This window comes from Diabrotica undecimpunctata, chromosome 7 (assembly GCF_040954645.1).
Source record: "Diabrotica undecimpunctata isolate CICGRU chromosome 7, icDiaUnde3, whole genome shotgun sequence".
NCBI lineage: Eukaryota > Metazoa > Arthropoda > Insecta > Coleoptera > Chrysomelidae > Diabrotica > Diabrotica undecimpunctata.
The window spans coordinates 6,966,512-6,986,055 of NC_092809.1; positions in this window are offsets into that span (position 1 = coordinate 6,966,512).

Sequence of the window (19,544 nt, forward strand, 5' to 3'; positions counted from 1 at the left end):
GTGATAAGCAAATTATAGCAATCTGTACAAGTCATTTGAGCGTTGCCCTTAAATATTTGCATACATTTTGTGACTGGATCTAAGCATATCGGCAAACTGTATTTAAAAATACAGCATAGAAATACAATACATTAGCAAGAAAAGGATAACAGAAGGTCAACTCTACGTCAACCAATCCCCTGTAGAAAGAGTGACGCACTACAACAACCTCGGCACCATAATAAATGAAGAATGGACCAACAACCAGGAGATTAGAGCACGCATCGGAAAGGCTAGATCCACCGTCAATCGGATGGTGGCCTTCTTCAAGAGTCACAACCTCTCTCTTGATACAAAAGTAAGAATGTTGCTATGCTACATCTTCTCTGTTCTTTTTTGTGCTGTTGAATCGTGGAGAACGAAAATATTTGCAGAAAACTGGAACCATTTGAGATGTGGCTATATCAGAGAATGCTTAAGATTCCGTGGACTGACCAAGTCAAAAATGGGGAGGTCCTCAGAAGAATGAATAAGAACCGACAGGTACTGACTACCATCAAATCTCGAAAGTTACAGTTCTTCGGACATATTATGCGAAATGAATCCAGATATGCTCTCCATCAAGCCATCCTGCAAGGAAAAATATTTATAAAACGAGGTCCAGGAAGAAGAAAAACATCTTGGTTAAAGAACCTCAAAATCTCGTTCAATACCACATCTGCGCAGCATTTTCGCGCTGCTGCAGATAAGATAAAGATTGCCATGATGATCGCCAACATTCGTAACGGATAGGCACATCAAGAAAAAGAAGTATTTCAAAAATGCTTGTCTGATGCTCAACAATTTATTGACAGAAGCTGTTATAATCTGCCGAATGAATTTAAAAACAAAATATTAGCGAAAAGAAGGGTCTTTGCTTGATTCAATTATTACCAATATGGATTTGAGATTTATGGCTTTAAATCAACATAATTAAAATTTTGGTTTTCTGTATGATATAAGTAAATTAAAAAATATTCCACACTAACAAATATTAAAAAATTGTCAAGATTTACATACAGTTTTACGAGTGGGCGAAAGCAGTGACTTTAAACCTTACGAATTATATAAAGAATTACAAATAATGATCCCCAATTTACCTAACTTTATAACAGACGTGAATCAGTTGCTTCAATACATTACAGATAATAACATAAGAAATATACCCAAACATTTACATCGTCATTAGAATATTATTAACAATACCAATTAGTACAGCTTCCACTGAAAGGAGCTTGTCAAAATTAAAACTCATTAAGAATTATTTATAGTGTATTTTTATGTATGAGAGAGTAATAAAACAATAAATTATGTATGCAAATCCCTAAACTGTTGATACGGGTGACTCAATGAAAAACAGATATTTGTCAACAAGTTTACAGAAGTATATAGGAAAACAATTTTAAATTGAGTATGACCACCAGGTATAAAGGTTGGAGCAGAATAGAATACAATAGTTGTGAGGCTTACTAATCCCTAAATAAGGTTGCCAGTGTCGGAGTGATGGAGGTTAACAGGTACTAATGAATTTGCAAGAAATGTAAGATGTTTATTTTATTGGTTATATATAACCAATAAAAGTTTAATAAGTACCTACCTATTTGCAAAATAAAGTTTAATTCTTTAAATAAAATAAAACGTTTTATTTTATCTATTTGCAAAATAAAGTTTAATTCTTTGCCTATTTGCAAAATAAAGTTTAATTCTTTAGATAAAATAAAACGTTTTATTTTATCTGAAATGAGTGCATTCCACGAAGTAAGGGTTTCAACAATCAAACATTTAATTCTTTAATTCCAGGAATCTACGACAGTAATTGACTAGATAATTACCTTCTAAACTTATTCCACAGAAAATGTGATAGTGGGTTTTTCCATTTTGTATATAGGAAGGTCCAAGTGGCGTATTCAAAATTCTTAACAGTTCACTAAAAGTAGGTACTTCAGTTGCAAGGTGCAGTTTATTGTGTATACTAGTGTTATGGAAAATTTGGAAGTGCCGTGTAAACGCCGAAAAATTGGTCCTCTAACAGTTAATGAAAAAACATTAATATTTAATTGTTTTAAATCATTTACAGACAAACGTTTATGTGAAAGTGTTGATGAGACCGTTGAGTTAGTTAGCAGTATACTTGGTGTTGGGAAATCTACGATTTACAGAGTTATTAAAGAAGAGAAATGTGGTAGTTTTCAAATGCCACGTAATGCTCCAGGGAAACCAAAATTTCAAATAGAATATCATTTTAAAGAAGGACTTCGACGGAAAGTGCATGAATTCTTCTTTAGACAAGAATTTCCAACATTGGATAAAGTTCTTGTCTCAGTTCGAGATGATAAGGATTACCCAGAAATGAGTCGAAGTACATTATGGAAACTTTTAAAAGAAATAGGCTTCCGCTGGAAAAAGAATCCCAGAAAGTCTATTTTATTAGAAAGAAGCGATATTGTCATATGGAGAAGACATTTTCTAAGAACCATAAAGGAAATGAGAAACCAAAAAAGAAAAATATTTTATCTTGATGAAACATGGATCAACGAGGGTCATACACCAAATAAATTTTGGCAGGATGAAACTGTTACAAGTCAAAGGCACGCTTTTGTAAATAACTTATCTACTGGTTTAAACCCACCATCAGGAAAGGGACGCAGGCTGATAATAATACACATTGGCAGTTCAGACGGTTTTGTTAAAGGTGGTTTATTAACTTTTGAATCAACTCGTACCGGTGACTACCATGAAGACATGAATGCTGATTTTTTTCAAGAATGGTTCGAACAAATGATAGATCTTCTTCCTAAAAACTGTGTAATAGTAATGGATAATGCAAGTTATCACTCCAGACTTATAGAAGGACTGCCCACAACCAAGTGGTTAAAAAAAGGCTTGCAGAATTGGCTGAGTTCAAAAAATATTACGTACCATCCCGGATCTATAAGAAAGGAACTTTATTCGTTGTGTGCCCTTCATAAAGAAAAATTTAAAAAATACGAAATTGATGAAATTGCCAAAAATCGTGGAATGACAGTACTTAGATCCCCACCATATCATTGTGAATTAAACCCGATTGAACTGGTATGGGCACAGATAAAGAGTGAAGTTTCAAGAAAAAATACCACTTTTAAAATTCATGATGTTAAACAGTTGTTTTTGGAGGCCGTAAATAATGTAAAACCTGAAAACTGGGAAAAGGCAGTAAATCACACTATTAAAGAAGAGGAAAAATGTGGAAGCTGGACAATATTACTGATAAAATGATCGAGCCAGTTATTATAAATCTTGGTTCTGAAAGTTCATCTTCTGAATCTGATTTGGATTTGTAACAAGTAGCTGTAAGTTTTATATTAATATTTTTATTCATCTATTTAACATACCTTAGACGGTTTTAAAAACTCTTTTTCTTTTTTGTAATTTTTAAAAATTAAAAAAAATGTGAATTTTTTAAAACCCTTTTTAATGTAGGCCAGTCAGTTCTAATAGGTATAGTGTGTGATAAAAGAGGTCACTTTTGTTTACATACACATAACACTTTATAACACTGAAATAATTCATTTATTTTTTACAATTATTCAAAGTAATTTTTCAATTAATCTTGAGCACGCCCATGGAGTGGTCGGAGCTATCAGTTAAAATTATGCTAATTACTCTCTCGTTCATAAAAATAAACTATAAGAAGTACGATGTCACAGAAAAGACTTTCTGTGACATCATTTCTTTTCATCTTCAGGTCATATGCTTTGCATGTTATAGAAAGCGAAACCGGTCGTCCGATTAGTTAAATTAAATTGATTGTGAGTAAGTCTAACTTATTATTTCTTTTACCTTTTGAAATGGACTCACACAAGCAACACATTCATGATATATATATATATATATATATATATATATATATATATATATATATATATATATATATATATATATATATATATATATATATATATATATTAAATTAAATAATGGCCAAATATATGGCCTAGGAGGACAAATTCGTTAAACTTCCCGTGCTCGAATCGGTATCAATAAAGTGTTATGATCATTTCGGCCTATCCCAGCCTCATCAGATACTTGGGCTAATATAAATTCAAACTCGGAAAGTCCAACGAATGTCTCCCAAAACTTCACTACAACAGTAGTTAGCTTACAAAGGCGCCACCTGCTTTGGTGGCCGTGAACGAAAACGATATGATAATGTCGTTTTCTGTATCCTTTGCGCTATGCGAAATGTGTAAAAGATATATTATAGGTATATTTTTGAAATAAAAACTTTTATAGCGACTTCTAGCTTATTTAGTTGTGCATTTTTTGGATGGGGAAAAAGCATTGAATACGCGACAGATTTTTGCGACCAACATCGCTACGCAAAATGGATGCAAAGTCGCACAGCTTGAGAACAGCTCGATGGATCGTGACAAATGAGGTCTCGTTGGAAAGAGGAGAGGGTAGCTAGTACAATGACAGTAAAAAACAAACATTACGGTATTGCCAAAGGGGCATTATATCATATTTACGTTGTAATTGGTTCAATTATTTCGATTAAAACAAAATGAAACAAATAGGAGTGTTTACATATTTTATTACACAATATATACTTCATATAACAAATTAACAATCATTTTACGTCTACATCCATCTGCTTTATAATGGAAACATATTTTTGAGAAGGACAAAATATTTAAGCCTTAGACGTTCATTTAAACAAAAAACAATAAAATTGCCCTAATGGGTAATTAAATAAAACAGTCCAACATAATAAGTAACGAACAATAAGGTTTTCTTCAAAGGAATTTTAAATAAAAGTGTGTTATAGATTTTGCCAAAATAAAACAATCAAAAGATAATACAATTAATGGTCAAATCGATAATTTTAATGGGATATATTTTATAACTTTATTATATAATATACTTATTAGTAGTTGTCGTTTAAGTTAACTGCTTCAAGAATTATGGAAATAGGCATACTAAAAAAATATCCTAAAGATATTACCTATTTTAATTTCATACTGAATTTAATATAAAGTTTACGACTGTTAAAAGAAAAATAGTAAATACTCCAACAAGTTTACTAACGCAAAAACTAGTTTTACTCTGTTTATCTTTGAGAACTCACTGAAGAGAATTAAGTGTTGTCAGTAATTTTTGATTTCATCGTTTCGTTTGTGGATTAAAGTCATCAAATAAGTTCAGGCGTCATGTTCACGAGATTTTGAACGCAGTCTAAAATACGAGTAATAGTGGCAGTACAGTCCCTACTTATCTTTATACCGTTTATCTTGGCAACTTCTTTAAATTTTAATAATACGTGTTGATATTTAGCACATTATAGTCTAATGTAACATATTCGATGGCTATATAATATATATTTTCTGGGGTTGTCTAAGAACTATTTCGTCTATCAACACAAAAAAGTCATTTCCATAGTAGTCGTAAAGTTATATAATTCGTATTGAAACTATTTTTTTAAAATAGCTACAATACTTTTATGGGGTTATCATCAAGTGGATTTGACTTTTAATTTTTTTAGTCCGAAAATTATTACATTTTGCACCATTAATGAATTACCTACTCACTTTTGAATTTTTACTTTGATAAGAGGAATTAAAAAGTGAAAATACATATAACGAAAAATGTTGAAAACATTTACAAATAAAAAGTGTATTTTTATATAAAACAATGAGATATGATTTATTTTTTTAACAGAGGGTAGATGTTTCAGGTGATGTTATAATCGACTACTCTAAGGTTTCCCCGCTCAGCCAGTCCAAAAATATGCTCTAAGTGTCTGCGACATCATACCAATTTCGTATTTTTCTAAAACTAAATTTATTTCTGACCACCTTCGACTCACAATATTGGAGATAAGTGTAAGTTTTAAGAGGAAATATCTTGATCCACGTAAGAGATACCCCAAATAAAAATTTTCCATTGTTTCATCACACTCAACAGTTCTCGACCCATTCCAGCTCATCGGAATACCTCCATATTGGTAACTTGGTATATCCACGATATCTTAAGTATTCTTCTCAAAATCCACAGCTTACATGCTTTATAACTCTACTTTTTACTTTTAGTGACCCTTTCTGTTCTCCATATAATAATATTGGCCACACGCAACATAACACTTAACCACACGAAGACTAAGATTTCAAGATACCTCTTAGCTACACCTACTCTACTTTAACTTCCTCATCACAATCCCACTTGCTTGAAAGAGTGATTTGGGGGGATTCAGCTCTTTTAATTTGTTGGTTATCTATGAGAAGGTGTGTTTGCTTGTCTATGAGAAGGTTGATGTCTGATTCTGAGGCATATGTCATTATTGATCTTACACTGGCTTTATAAATTCTTGACTCCATCTCAGTGTTAATGTGTCTGTTTCTCCATATAGTGTTATTAAGGCATCTTGCCAATCTATTTGATTTTTGTACTTGATCTCTCACTTCTTTTTCCAGGTCTCCATGGTTGGACAGTGTAATTCCCTGGTATTTATTTCCATTACTTATTCAATACTGATGCTATCAATTTCTATTTTATCTGGTTGGTTGTTTGCTGACTACTATTGTTTATTACTATTTAATCACATAAAGTCCAAAATTTATTTCGTAAATTTAGCAAAATCTGCCTTAGCTATGCCTAACTTTAATTTCCCCATAACAATCCCAATTACTTGAAAGATTGGCCGGAGTGAACCAAACTCTTTCAATTTATTGGTTATCTATGAGAAGGTATGCTTGCTTTTTTATGAGAAAGTTGATGTCTTATTATAATCGTAGGTTTAGTTTTAATAAAATTAATATTTAAGCCATATTCCTTCTTTGTGCGATTTATGCTTGCAACCAGAGCTCGTAGATCTTCTATTTTAACAGAAGGACTAGCCTTGTTGTTTTTTTAACGAAGATTATTAATTATGTCCTCTTTACTTCTAATTTAATTTCTTGCAGAATGATTGCAAGAGTAATTTGAAATATTTGCTCTACATATATGTCACAAAGCATTGGTGATATTATGCAGCTTTGTCCAAAATCTGTTTACAATATGTTTTAATAATCCAAATATTCTTGTATTATTCAAATAAAGAATCAAATTGAATAATGCTCGGAAAAGATGGCCCATCATGTGCAATAGGATTCATGTCTGGTGAATTTGAGGTCTGTTTCATTATTTTAATATTTTCGTATGCTAGCACGTTTTCCACTCCATGTCAGCACTTTACTACTGGCTTACCATCTTACTAACTAAAAAAATTCGTGGGATTTATGTATAAAATAAAGAATAAACTTCCTCTAATCCGGCATACTGTAGCTTGGCATGATTTACAACCTGGCACGACTTTGTGATGTGAACCAAAATGGAGACATTCTCACATCTTCGATGGTGTGCACCTTTCTTTGCTATCTCTTTGCTATAAGTGGATATCTTTGAAAATGTCTAGCTATCTTTGCTATGCTCACTTTTTTATTGTTTGAGTATTTTTAAGACTTTATATTACGACTTTGGATTAACTGTTGTCAACTATTTTATATCTATTTAAGTAAATATACAAGGCTCATTCTGGCTTATCCCCTAAATCACAACTTCTAAAATAAAATAAATAAAATACAATCCCTTTATCAATAAAACCTCAGACTGCATCCTACATTTAGCCATTTGGCAATTACGACCGGGAGTTGTATTTTAGGGGTTGCTATTTAGAGGATGTGCCAGAACTAGCTTTGTATATCTACTTATTTAAAAACAAAATTCCTGAATAGGTTTTATTATTATTTTAAACCTAGTTTTATCTTTCTGAAGCCTTATTTAATTAAACATGGTAACTCTCTATAGAAAGTAATTAAAAGTTAAAAGTTTAGGATGTCAAGTCGAATACGGTATAAAAATTACTTACAATAGAATATTTGGATATCTGTAAAACACAAAGGTATTTTGTTGAAATGAAAAAATGCTAACAATATTATAAATATTATTTAAAACCGTAAATACGTAACTTAGGATGTATGCTATGGAAATGACTTAGAGATATATTGCACAATTCAAATCACAATTGAAGCACTGTTGAGCAAGTTTTCTATACAATGACAAATACATTGAATCCATTCGAAAATCATACTGAGTATATTATCGAACGAAATCTCATTACTCTTTACTCCATTATTATTTACATCATGGGCGGTGATATGATTTTAATTTTATATATACCATGTTGGCAAAAAATGAATGGATGACACAAGAAATTCTAGTCCTGATGGAAGTTCGACGGCAACACAAAAATAGAAATATTATCGAATACCGTGAAATCAATAAACGCATAAAAAGAAAAATTAAGCAAGCCAAAGAATCCTGGCTTGAGAATTTATGTAAAGAAATAGAAGACCCCCAAAAAAAGCATGACAGTTTCAACCTCCACAAGAAACTTAAATATACTGCCGGAATTAGAAAACAGAAAAATGCTCACATACTTAAAAGCGCGGACAGAAAAATTTGTGATCACGAACAACAGTGCAAAGAATGGGAGAGATACATCACTGACCTTTTTGACGATGCTTCTAGAGAAAATGCTCCAAATACTGCCTGTGACAACCAGTTAGACAGAGGTCCCAGTATACTGAATTCGGAAGTCAAAAAGGCAATACAGCAAGCCAAAAACAATAAAATAAACCACCTGGACCAGATCAAATCCCTGCAAGCTACTTAAACTTTTGGATGAGGAAAGCATTGCCTGCTTAACCACTTTCTTCAACAAAATTTACAACGAAGGAAAAATACCAGATGATTGGTTAGAGTCACTGTTTATAACATTACCAAAGAAAAGCAGGCCCAAAAAATGCAGCTATTTTAGACTTATCAGTTTGATAAGTCACACACTGAAGATGCTCTTACGAATTATACAAAACCGAATATTCCTTCTATGCGAAAGTAAGATGGGTAATAAGCAATTTGGATTTAGAAACGGTCTAGGAACTAGAGAGGCACTATTCTGTATGCGCGTTCTATTACAAAAAAGTTGTGAATTCCGAAAGAATGTTTATGTTTGTTTCATCGACTTCGAGAAGGCGTTCGACAGAGTACAACACGATACACTTTTCGATTGCCTACGGGCAGCAGGACTTGACCACTATGATATAAGACTGCTGAAATACTTATATTACAATCAAGTAGCCTCTATCCAAATTGAAGACAGTCCGACTGAAAAAATATCTATCAAACGTGGAGTACGGCAGGGTTCTGTTTTGTCACCCACTCTTTTTAATCTGTACTCTGAACAAATCTCTAGGGAGGCTTTGGAGGACAGACAAGAGGGAGTAAGACTAGGTGGAGAAGTAATCAACAATATTAGATACGCTGACGATACAGCCATTCTTGCAGAAAATTTACAAGATCTCCAAACATTACTAAATCTAGTCAGTGAAGCAAGTTATCGGAGAGGCCTAAAAATCAACATTTCAAAGACAAAGTGGATGGCAGTTGGAAAGATCAATATAGATCAAGGTCTGATTTCTCTTAATAGAGAGGAGATCGAAAGGGTAAATAATTTCAAATACCTTGGCAACTGGTTAAATGTAAATTGTGACTCTGATGAAGAGATAATAACCAGGATCGAAATATCACGTAAGACTTTTATGACCTGGAAACCAGTTTTATGCAACAGAAACCTGTCGATGAATATTCGTAAGAAGGTCCTGAAATATTATGTGTGGTCCATCCTATTGTATGGTTGTGAGACATGGACGTTAAAAACCACAATGCCAAACAAGTTAGAAGCATTCTAATTGTGGTGCTATAGACGAATCCTAAAGATATCGTTGGTTTCGTACACTTCCAATGAAGATGTTCTATAAATCATCAATTCAGAACGTCTGCTCATAAACACCATAAAGAGGAGAAAAACAGAATACTTCGGCCATATAATTAGAGGACCTAAATACCATCTACTTTGCCTTATAATACAAGGAAAAGTGGAAGGAAAGAGATGGATTGGTCGAAATAAACTTTCATGGCTGCGTAATATTAGACAATGGTGTGATTCCACAGTAGAAGAATTATTTGGCGCAGCAGCCGACAGAGAAAGGTTTCAGGAAATTGTAAACATGAATCAACGTCTGAATACGGACACGGCACCCAAAGAAGAAGACCACATTGTGATACTCTTGTGATATTCTATTCTTGTGCATAATACATTTTTTGTTATTTTTGTATATATTCTTTGATATTTTTATTATCTTACTCTCGATATATCTTCTGTGTTAGTATATACCATTTTTTTTATTGACACCTTATCAAAAGCTTTCTCTAGATCTATAAATTCAAAATACCTGTGTACTTTTTTTCTGCTTCACTCTGAATATATAGTCTTGTATGCTTCTATCCTTCCCAAATCGGCTTTGGGATTATTTTAGTCTAAAGGAGAGTGTTGTACCTCGGACCGGTTTGTACTTCAGGTCTTTTTTGTCTTTTTACCCACTGTGAATATTTCTTGACTTTTGCTAAATAAGTAGTTCTAAAATGTAGTCACTTGTGTCATTTTGGGCTAGAATATTGGGGTAGTTTTTTAGTCTCTGGTCATATTGTTGGCAGAGTTTGGTGACTTCTTCTTTGACGAATACCATTTTGAAGTCTCGAACAATCGTCTTGTTTGGAACGTACCATGGAGCGCTAGTTCATCATTCAAAGCTTTTTCAATTGAAATCTTTCAAGAATGTCAATAGTGGATCTACATCATGTTCTCCATAGCTGATTTCCATAACTCCAAAGGGGTTTTAAAATAACTATATGTTAAAATGTTGTTGTCGATTGACAATTTTGACTTATTAACGGCCTATTAACCAATACAGTATGCTGAGTTTAAGGCCCAGCTTTTTTCACCTGGTAAATATGTGTTTACTCTTCTAGTAATTCTCTGAATTGTTCCCAGTTTGTGGATTTGTTAGTTTATATAACAGATGGTATTCTGTGAAGAATTTCTGAATATGCTTCTATTAAAACAGCAGAATAGTCAGAGGATAGATCATAACAAGAAGAATCCGTCAAGTGATTGTTTGATAAACCCATGGTGACACCAAAATTTACCAGATCTGGTATTTTATTTCTATTGGTGGGCCAATAGTTAGGTTCACCCACAGATATGTTTTTAAGATTGTTGTGTTATAGACACATAAAGTTGTTTTCCTTTTGTAGAAATAAGTCTGGAACCCCAGTGTATATGTTCAGCGTTGTAGTTTCCGCCTGCCAAGAATCTGTTTCCAAGAGATCTAAAGAACTGTGTGAATTGTTGTTTGTTTATATTATGTCGTGGTGGGTAGTAGATGGCTGATATTTTTATTGACCCTTCCTAATCTTCAACGGATATACTGGTAGCTTCAAAATAGTCTTTAGTGGTTTTGCTATACTCTTATGTTTTTTGATGCTTAATTAATTTCTTGATTATGACTGCAGATCTGTTGTCGGCCGTACCGTCTGGATGATTGGTGCTGTATATTACATAATAAGCACATTTGAAGCAACTATGGCTAGTAAAGTGAGTTTTAGATATAAGCATTATGTCAATGTTATTGTTGATTATGAAGGCTTTGACCTCTTGGGCATTTTGGACATTTTCTTGGGAATTTGTCTGTCTCATGGTTTACGCTGCACTTGACAAAGCATGGCCTGTGATTGCAATATCTCTTTGTATGTTTATATCATTGGCACCTAGTGCATTGTGGTATGTCTTCTCTATCGGGGGGTTCAAATGGTGAAGTAGAAGCTGTAGATTATATATGGTTTTGTTATTTAGTGCTAGTTTAAGTTTTTCTCTAAGTTGAGAGACTCTTGAATAAAAATATTTCAGCTGTACTTTAGGAGAGAAGCAAAATTGGACATAACATTCCCCAGGCCTTTTTCCGCACTCTTTGGTAACCATCAGGTGAATATATCATAAAACAAGACTCGTCTTTAAACAGAAACTTTTCTCTAATCTTCTATATCCCAATTTGCATGAGCCCGATGGAATTCCAAGCGTTGTCTTCGATAAATCGCGTTTAATAAAGCGGCTGTTGCAGGTACATAAGATGATAAATATGTTAGCTTAAGCTTACGTATGGTATCAGGTGAAACTATGTTACCATGAACATCTGCTAGTTGCTAGTAAAAGCACTTGAAGTTTTAGAAACCAATCTTCCACGGCATTTGTTGCCCTTGGTTTTCCCTCTTCAAATTTTCTTGAGTAAGAACCAATTTTTCGAAATCTTTATAAAGCATCTGATATTGTACTTTGCGGAAAGCCAAAAATTTCTTCGATTTACCGAATGAAACGCTTATCATTATGCAGAGCAACTACTTAAGCTACTCGATCTCGCCTCATTGTAAATTAATATTTGTTATTAAAAACACTGTTCTTTCCCAAACAAGCAGCCAACAATATACCAAAAAAAAAAATACAATTAATTTTACAAGCATTATTGTATAAGTAAATGTTCTAAATTTTGAGATATAGATTTAATTATTATACAGGGCAGTTCAACAAAAGTAAAATGAAAGACCTTGAAATTTCACGTGTCCGGTTAACTTTACGCGGTACTGTACTTCGTTCACGTGAAAAATTTCTAACCTTATATGATGACTCTGCTCCTGGCAGTATAAATGTTCAAAAGTAACTGATAAATAAATTTATATTGAAAACCTATATTTTTAATACAGCCGCCAATGATGTAAAAAAATGAAATGAACACTATAAACAATAATAGATACATCTAAAAGGAACGTCATTTTATTCGTTAAAACAGCATATTTACAATTTCCTAAAAAGATTAACTCACCCTGTACGCAAATATAGCAGTTTTCTAAAAAACTTCAAATAATCACAATTATTTAGGATATCACATTTTATTACTTTTAAATAATAAACAAAAACAAAAATTTATTGAGACTAGTTCAAGATAATACAACGAACCTATTAATGTGTAACAAAATTTTTTATAAACCCAACTGGATTGAATTTTTTATAAATCCAATTTTTATTGGAAAAAATAAAACACTGTAATTTAAAAGAAAATAAAAATTATTTCCTTGCTAACCGGTGAGAAAAATTGCACTAAATAGTCCAAGCCTAATGAAACATGTGCAAAATATGTGGTCTGTTATAAAATGTTAAATCTAATGCCATTTTTCAACAATTATAGAGTAGCCAGTTTAAACCAAGGTACCATGGACCACAACCCCATCCTATTAGAACTAGGAACGTGGGAAGAACAAAGTATAATCAAAAGAATTAAAAAGAAAACAAAGTGGACGAACTTCAAAAGACTCGTAAGCACTGGAATAAACATAGTTCCAGTGATAGACAACACACGAGAAATAGAAGACAGAGTCCTAGAGTTGGAAAACATCATCCAACAAGCACTCAGAAACAGCACTACAGAAGAAGAAGTAGAAATGCACACGGGAAGATTTAAGAATATACCGCAAGAAATAAAATACTTAATAATAAAAAGATCAAAGCAAAGCAGACAGCAAGAAGGACAAGGAACCAGGCAGACAAAAATAGAGCAAATAGGCTAAACAGAGAGGTTAAAACAGCACTACAACAACACCGCAGTGAAAGCTGGGAAAACCACATAAGAGACATGGAGGAGCAAGGACCAAATATGCAAAATATTTGGAGGCTTCAGAGAATACTGAGAAATGACAGAAAGCCAATCCCTCCATTATAAGGAGAAAACGGAATAGTCTACACCACAGTGGAAAAAGCAGAGGTAATGAGGAGTACTCTCGAAAGAGAGTGTACATTAAATTACCACCCAGACAAGGACATCGACTTCATAGAAGAAGTCGAAATTCAAAAAGAAAGACCCGAAAACCTAAACGAAATCATCCCTCCTACATCACCGGAGGAGTTAAACGAGCTAATTAAAAACAGCTCGCCGAAAAAGGCACCTGGTCCTGATCAAATAACGAACAGCGCTCTAAAATCCTTACCAGCGAGAGCCATAGTGTATTTAACAAATATAATCAATGCGACGTTAAGATTAAAGAAATTTCCAAACAGATGGAAAGAGGCCCATGTCATAATGTTACCAAAACCCGGAAAAGACAGCACATTCCCGCAAAACTACACGCCGATAAGCTTACTACCTGCAATCAGCAAGATTGTAGAGAGAGTAATACTCAGCAGACTCCAAGCTGAAACAGACAGACTAAACCAAGCCCGAAGCCCAATTCGGTTTTAGATCAGAACACTCCAGTGAGCTACAAGTACTCAGACTAACAGAGTACATAGCAGCTGGATTTAATGATAAACAATTCACAGGAGCTGCCTTCCTAGGTGTAAGCAAAGCTTTCGACAGAATCTGGTATAAAGGACTGATCTACAAAATAAGAAGATACGGTTACAGCGGAGCAATGACAAGAATAATCTCTTCGTACTTAAGCAATCGTAGTTTCAGAGTTCGAATAGGACAAGTCCTATCCGAACTCGGGAACCCGGAGCCTAGAGTGCCACAGGAAGCGGTACTGTCACCTTTACTATACACGATATACACAGCAGACATACCTAGAACACCAGGTACAGTACTAAGCCTCTATGCCAACGACACAGCGAATACGGCCAAACACAGAAATGTAGACATAGTGGTAAACAACATATAAACAGCGCTAAACGACATAGAAGAATGGAGTTTAAAGTGGAAAATCGCTATAAACTCCAACACTCTAGCACCAACAACCAGAAAAACAAGTGACTATGCAAGACAATTCCATCGAGTGGAGAAAAATACCTCGGAGTAATCATGAACAAAGGCCTAACGTTTAGTAAACATGTAGACGTTACAGTACAAAAAGCCAATATGGCAAGAGCATTAATAAGAGGCCTAGCAGGAAGAAAAAGCAAACTTAGAATGAAAACAAAAATATGATTAATAAATAGTATAATTCTTCCTATACTAACATATGCATCTCTCATATGGGGACACATATGTAATACATAAAAAAAGAAAATACAAGCGGCACACAACAACAGCCTAAGAGAAGCAGTCAACGTACCGAGATACGTTGCAGAAAGATTCCGTTTTAGAGAGCTACAACAAATCAGTGTGACTAATATAATAAAAAAAAGAAAAAAATTCGCGGAGATAGAGAAGCATCCCAGTCACATATTGCGAGAGATTATGAGGTACGTATGAGATACATTTAATTTCTAACTCATATTGTGGCTTATTCCCAATTAAAATAGTAAATTTACTACAAGATCATTTTGTAACTGATATTTCCTCCCTGTATACAATTTGCTTACATCAGCTCCAAATAAGTTTCTGGTATCACCTTTCCCAATAGTTGTGGAGATATTTACAGAAAGCGTAAAGTTGCTACAAGGCGTTGTTCAGTACTGACACATTCACGCATGACGGTACCTTTTTTGGAAATAAGTAGACCAACTTTTTCCATCAACAGCGAAAAAGTGAAGTTGTCCATTCTGAGGTAGTTTTTATAATCATCCTCATCAATGACATTGAGCAATTTCGTGTCACAATAGTTTACACGATCAACAAATAATTTCTTCATCCAACATTATTTCGGCTTTTTTTAATGATAAGGATAACAAGCACAATGCTGTCATTTTCCTTCTCCTAATCATATTTTTCGTAGCGTTTACTCCATACATATTTTGGTTAAGCGATGTACACCGTCGTGAAAACAAACTAGAACTGAAGTTGGACCGCTAGTTGGATAGCAAGTCGGAGCGTGAGTGGAGACAAATATCCAACTAGTAGTCCTATTAAGTGAAACCGCAAGTCGGAAAGTGAATGCCCAGCTTTATTTTGTTGGTCAGATATAGTTAATTAAAAAACTGTATTGTGTAATTTGATATTGAACTAAAAACAAATAAGAAATTTAAAATTTTAACCTAGTAATTAATTTTTGGTGTATGAATGACCAATGTTGTTCCTTCAGATTTGCGTTATACGGAAAAGGTGGCTGTGGTTATACTCAAATTTATTGAACTAGTCTCAAAAAATATATTTTGATAACATTGATATTTTACTACGCTATAGATAAGCCGTACAAATGGAATATTCAAGGCCATATATATTGGGAATGAGTGCACATTGTTTCGCACCATTTTTTTACCTACCTACCTAACTATAATATATTGGAGTCTATTTCGCGATCACTTACCACATACCTACACGATAATATTCACAGTTAGTTTAAGTCTTTAGAAAACTTCTTCATAATAGATAAATACAGAAATTAGGTATATTTAGTAAAATCTTCTAATATAAGTAGTTATTAACAAAACAAAACATGAGACTAGAGAAAAGGAAAATCTGATAACTAGCAGGCGATATATCTATTCTAAAATAAAACAAGGAAGACTAACAGGAAGAGCAGTTGGCAATTCTGGACCTAAACACTGGAATTACGGAATTAAGATTTAAGATAAACTATATAAAAATAAATATGTATGAGTTTTCACAGATCAGATGTTCATGCACTCGGCTCGCATAAAAGAATTCAATTATTGGAGTAATAATAATTGCAGCAGTCTGAGGAAGCCAGTTATCAAAGGGTAGAGGTTAATTATTATTGCTGCTGGTAATGAGAATGAATTCGTTAAAGATTCATATTGAAGGTGAAAACCTCAATGTAAATCCAGTGATTATCACTACGGTATGAACTTTGAGAATTACCAGAAATGGTTTATGGATAAACTTCTAATGAATTTACTTCCAAACAGCGTTATAGTATTAGATAATGCACCATACCAGGATAAACAAGGGGATAAACAACCAACCAGCCTCTATCCACAGGATACAGGCTGGTTGGTTTGACTGGAAGCGAATACGCGGGGTATTTTTTGATCAAAAAATCGAGGAAGGGCTGAAACAGAAGATATACAAGAGTGTGGTGAGACCTGCGTTGGTCTACTGTGGTGAAATGCGGCCTGTAGAGAAGATTCAGGAAATAAAGATAGAGGTATCTAAAATGAAAATGTTGGATAAGACTAGAAGGAGCAGGATCAGGAACGACTTAATTAGGGAAAGAGACTTAATGGTTTAGTCATGTCAGATATAGAAATTAAAACTATGTGGAATGAATGGAAACTCAAAAACATTGCAATACCTAAAAACAAACCAACGTTTGATTATGCAAAATTAAGAAAAAGAGAAATACATTAAAAAGTGATCCAACAAGTCAACTCAAATCTAACTGAAAAAGGAGACATCAGAAGATGGCAATGAAAAGTGGAGCAATATTCAGAAGGCATTACTAAAGACTACCTGAAAAGACAAATAAAAAACAGAAGTGGATATTTCAGAAATTCTAGAAGAGAGGAGAAAAGCCAAAGGGAGGAATGAGCCAAAGTATCAAGAAGTACAAAGTAGAATCAAAGTAAAGATAAAAAAGGCCAAGGAAAAGTGGTTAACAGATCAATGCATAGAAATAGAAGAGCATGGCTGAAAATACGACAGCTTTAATATGCATAAAAAAATAAAAGATCTAAAAAATACCAAAAAGCGAGGACACTATGGGATACTCAAAGATGATCATGGTAAACTCATTGCAGACATCAAAAAGAAACTAAGATTTTGGCAAGAATACATAATGAAACTATTTGATGATGATAAAGGAAGGTGGAGACTCCCTATTGAATGCGATACACGAACTAATAGTGAACATATGGAATAATAAACAACTGCCACAAGACTGGAATACCGGAGTAATTATTCCACTACATAAGAAGGGAGATCAGCTTCAATGTGAAAACTACCGAGCAATAACGCTACTGACTGTGGCATATAAAATACTGTCAAATATTGTGTATGACCGATTGAGACCATATGCGGAACAAATAGTTGGGGGATATCAATGTGGTTTCCGCAGGCAGAAGTCCACAATAGATCAGATCTTCGTCTTGAGGCAAATCTTGGAAAAGACTAGTGAATTTAATATAGACACACATCATCTTTTCATTGACTTTGAGAGTGCCTATGATAGCATCCATCGAGAATTTCTGATTCATGCACTGAAAGACTTTAATATTCCAACTCAACTCATTGATATCATAAAAGAAACACTTAAAGTACAAAGCAAAATTCGAATTCAAAACGAACTAACAGATACAATTCATGTGAGAACGGGCCTACGACAGGGAGATGCCCTATCCTGTATTCTATTCAACATCACATTAGAGAAAATAATTAGGGAGTCAAAAGTCAACACCAAAGGAACAATAATAACAAAAAGTGTACAAATATTGGCATTTGCAGATGATGTTGATATCATAGCCAGAAGCGAAAGAGAGATGATAGAAGCATTTAATGCGATAGAAAGAGCGGCACAAAACAGTGGCCTAAACATTAATGAAATAAAAACCAAATACATGAAGGTCAGTAGATCGACAGGCCAAAGAAACCTACAGAATCTGACAATAGGAGACTATAACATCGAAAGCGTGAAAAATTTTACATACCTAGGTTCACTAGTTACCGCAGATAACGATGTCAGTGAAGAAGTTAAGAGAAGAATACATATCGCTAATAAAACATATAATGGACTAATTAAACATCTAAGATCTAACAACATCACAAGAAGCACCAAATGCAAAATATACAAGACCCTGATAAAACCGGTCCTTGTATATGGATCAGAGACATGGACACTGTCGAAAAGCGATGAAAACCTATTAGGCACATTTGAACGAAAAATCCTTAGACACATATATAAGGGGGTAAAGGAAAATGACATATGGCGCAGAAGATATAACTTTGAACTGTACACAGCATACAACGAACCCGAGATCATAACATCCATAAAGATCGGACGTCTGCGCTGGATGGGCCATGTTGAACGAATGTTGGAGACTGAAACACCAAAACATATTATGAAACACCAGTAGGAAGAAGGTCAAAGGGAAGACCCAAACTTAGATACATGGAACAAGTGGAGCAAGATCTGAAAACACTTAAGATTACCAACTGGAAAAACAAAGCAAGGAACAGAACAGAATGGCGGAAAATCCTAGAACAAGCCAGGACCCAGAAAGGGTTGTCGAGCTACTGATGATGATGATGATTTGATGATGATAGAATGATACAAAAAGCCCCACAGGAACAAACAGAACCGTAATAATAATGTGCGAATTAGAACAGGCAATTAAAAATGCAAATATCTCAAAAACAGTAGCCCCAGATCAGATACCCACTGAGTTAATTAAATGCATTGACGAAGAAACACTGCAAGTACTTTTAGATCTGTTCAACAGGAGTAATACCCAAAGATTGATTGCTGTCCACGTTTGTAACACTACCAAAGTCAATACATGCGATAGAATGCTCCCAGTATAGAACAATTTCCTTAATAAGCCACACTCTTAAAATATTTCTCAAAATAATACATGGAAGACTATACAAAAAAATAGAAGAAGATATAAATGACACCCAGTTTGAATTCAGAGGAGGACTAGGAACGAGAGAGGCTCTGTTCGCTTATAACGTTTTTGCGCAAAGACGACTAGATATGAACCAGGATCTCTATGTCTGCTTTATGGATTATCA